Source organism: Ammodytes marinus (assembly GCF_949987685.1).
Source record: "Ammodytes marinus genome assembly, chromosome: 16".
NCBI classification, from domain to species: Eukaryota; Metazoa; Chordata; class Actinopteri; order Uranoscopiformes; family Ammodytidae; genus Ammodytes; species Ammodytes marinus.
Window position 1 is genome coordinate 6213843 of NC_137220.1, and position 4184 is coordinate 6218026.

A 4184-nucleotide genomic window follows, 5' to 3' on the forward strand; every position below is an offset into this window, starting at 1 on the left:
ATTTTTCGATTGCATTTACACCTGGCGATTGTGTGACTTAAATTAAAGCTATGGTGCGTAACTTCTGTCGTCCCCCATGAGGAATTCTGAGTAATTACAATAACACTGTCGGCGCGTCTACTCTTGTACATGAGGTAACCCTTTGGTGATGGCACATGGATTTTATATATTTTGCTGTGCGTCCAGGTTTTTTTTCGCAGTAGAATCAACACATGAAACATTTATTGCTCCTGCACCAGTGTCAGGGGGGGGGGGTGACACCAGTTTGTAAACGCTGCCATACTGAGAAATACAGAGAGAGTTTTTTGGAGCTGATAGGCTTCATCAGCTTTGTGTCATCTTGTTTGGTGATGACTTGAATGCAACCAACATTCATTTATGTGAAAAAAGTCACGCACTATAGCTTTAACAAACACAGATCAAATTCATCATGCTCTTGCCAAAACCCCAATTTGTTAAACAAGCCACTGGTGAGCTCTGCGTCTTCTAAAAACAGGTGCTAAGTTGCTTCTAAACAACAGATGTTAAATGACTGATCTCAATCACTCCGATGAATATCTTAACAATTTTGATTTACTGACAAGCTGGAGCTGCCAGCCACCTGTTTCATTTCTTTGAGAAGATAATCGGGAGAATTTACAAGTTCAAGGTTTTTACAGATTACAATAAAACAATGTCAATAAGACAGAACAGACGGCCTTCAATGTTTAAGCACTTCCAAAAAATCTGCCGGTGCTGAGGTGTCTTTTCCAGTGCTTAGAAAATGGATGGCCTAGAGGAAAGAGGGGTCGGCCAGTAACTATGAGGTCTCTGGTTGGATCCCCGGCACTAGACAGGAGGGCGTTCTTTTAAATACTAGTGGTGGCTGGTTTTACGTCTACGGTGCCCACCATCTTAACCATTGTGTCCTTGAGCAGGACACTTAACCCCAAACTGCTCCAGGGGCGCTGTACTATGGATGGCCCTGCGCTCTGACCCCCTCTGGAGTGTGGTAACTTGAGAGGGGATATGCGAGAAAGACGAATTTCAACGTGCCTCGTGTAAATTGACTAATAAAGAAAACTTAACTAACTTAAAAAACAACCAATAACTCTGAAGGTCCACACAGGAAGAGTCTATCTCCATTGCCCCTGACACACATGTATTCTGGGTTCTACAATTGCATTTATAGTCCAGAATTGAACAAGGGAAAAGCTCCAAGAAGTGTCAAGACATTCTACAAACATCTCAGTGATATGACATCCGACCAAAATAAGACCTGTCTGGATTTTACTTTCTTATGTTATGATGAAATGATTATATGGAGATAGCTATAGCCAAGTTATTTTTCGAATTTGCAAGTTTTGTGCCGTCTGTCAGCGGTGCCAGAACACTGCCACAGCAAAGTCTGCGGTAGTCCAGCACTGTAGTCGTGTGTAGATAAACTCAGGCTGCAGTGTAACAACTTTAAAGGTGGAGTCAGTGATTCTTGGGAAAGATTGTTGTCAAAATCAGTGAATATCTCCTCGTCATCTGTTACCTGTCCATACTGTCTGGGGGCCCCATTTGTTACATACCCTTGGTTTGCTTACCAGTTCACAGAGCCTGGGCTATGTATTAACAAGAGATTATTTTTCAGAGCGCACATAGTACAGACAGGTAGTGGATTTAGAGGAGATATTCACGCTTTATTGCAACACGTACCTATATGGCATAAATATAATTTTTTTTTTTCTTTTTTTTAAGATATTTTTTTGGCATTTTTATGCTTTATTGATAGTGCAGAGACAGAGTTGAAATGGGACAGAGAGGGGAGTGACATGCAGAGAACGACCGCGGGCTGGAATCGAACCCGGGTCCGCTGCTGGCCGAGGCCCATGGGGGGGACGCTCTACCAACTGAGCTAAGGGCGCCCCAGAAATATAATCTTAAGCATTCGAAATCTGACTAGTACTCACACACACACACACACACACACACACACACACACACACACACACACACACACACACACACACACACACACACACACACACACACACACACACACACACACACACACACACACACACACATAAAACAAAGCCATGGGAACAATATGCATCATATATAGATTTCTTGCCAACGGAGCAGCGATGAGTGATTACAATGAGTGTTAAAATAGATACAAATCAGATCAAACATTATTGTTCTACACACACACAGCTGCACATCAACATGTCATAAAAAGCAACATGGCGTGTCCTAACACTGAGCCTTACTGTAACACAATTAAAACTGTCAACAGAACAGTTAAATATAAACGCTGTCAGATGTCTGCGAGCATACAAATGAGTCCACAGCAAATGCCAAGGCGATTAAACAAAACACTGCTAGTAAAATAAATACACTTTCCATCTCCTAATGCCCATTAAATCACTAGTCTGTTTAGCTTATTAATTACTATAATTAAATTACTGCGTTTTATTAAAGGAATAGCTTTGACATTTCAGGGAAATTAGCTTATTCAGCCTCTCTGATTCACGGTTAGATGAGGAGATCGATACAGCTGTCTCGTCGTTCTGGTAAATATGAAGCTAGTGCCAATAGCTTCGGTTAGCTTAGCCTTCACAAAGACTGGAAACAGGGGAAAGAGATATACAGTAGCTATAGCAACCTGCAGATCTGAGTCAATTCAGGTAATTATTAACTTATTTAAAGAGACACGTAATTTTTTTAGTATTTCTGAAACAATCTCATTTTCCCTCTGTTGATTATAAATTACATGTGACACCAAACGTGACCATGAGTGAAAACAATGATATTTTTATATAGCTATTATTAATTCCTTTGCTCGAGTCAGATTCCCCACTAACTGAGACAAATGGATCTACAGCAGGCCGAAAAAGCCTGTGTTTATGAACGCTACTGAATCAAAGTTTACTTTGCTTCACCATGGTCATATTACCATTATTAATCTGTCACAGTCACATGTAAATACATTACCCCATGGCAATGCATCCTGCCGTCTCTCTTTCACTCGCTCGTAAAAACACTACCGCTTTTGTCCAAAGGGGGGCGCTAGCATCAACCAAAACTGAAAGTTCATTATTGTTATGTAAAGAAGATACTTAAACACTTAAAACACTAAACAGTAAGTATGGCAAACCAAATGACGTTGGCAACACTCTACGAAGAAAGACATTTTTTAGGTTTTTATACGAATTAAAAATTCAACATTTCTAATTAGTGACCTTCAAAGGATGGATTTGAACATTTGTTTCCCCCATTGATGAATTAGAAAAAAACCTGGGCCATTCATCCTTATGGAAGTTGCAATATGAATGAGTTTATTTCAGGGATTGTGCTGCTGGCTTCTGATAAAGTGTGTGTGTGTGTGTGTGTGTGTGTGTGAGAGTGTGTGTGTGAGAGTGGCAGAGCTCTTTGACAGTATTGGCATTGGAGAGACTTTGAGCGCCAGGGCTCTTCTCATAATCCTGCAGTCCTGAGTGTGTTTGGCGGTCGCTGCTTGTTTACTGACACAGTCTCCAGAATGGGATCAATCTAGGATCTGATATCGAACTATTTCTCTAAACGTCCATTACATCAGTAAATTTGAAGGTCGGGCTGTACTCTGAAATGACACCGCCATGTTTCTACAGTAGCACAGAAAGGACAAACTTAACGTCCTTGCGCGTTTTTACATATAGTGGGCGTCCTGGGGAAATGCACCTGTTGGAAGACCAAGAAGTACTATAGAACAAATAGCTAAATACATCTTCACCTCATCACTTGATATTGTTGAAAGACTTGAGGCAGTGGTGGATGATGCCATAGTCACTAGCTTTGTGTCCTTGAAGGCCACTGTAGCTTTGTCCTTGAATCCACCGTAGCTTCTGTAAAAAACGTAAACAATTATGCATCACATATTCACAAAAAGTAAAAGTCTGAAAGAGAATTCCTTTTAATATTGTGCTTAAAATATCCTGTACCCTGTTTTTTTTCGTGCACTAGATTTTAATTTGGAAATCGATTTAACTTTTGAGTCAAACATGGTGTTCTTACTATATACCTCCCTGGTGGGACCGACATCAGTGACTGTCTAATGAGGTGAGGGGCTGGCATGGGGGTTAATCTAGTTTTAAGTTGCCTGGCTCTCCCTGGGACAACGGGCCAAAGGGAGAAAGAGATTTATGACGGAGAGATATATGAAGTGGAGGAGATGA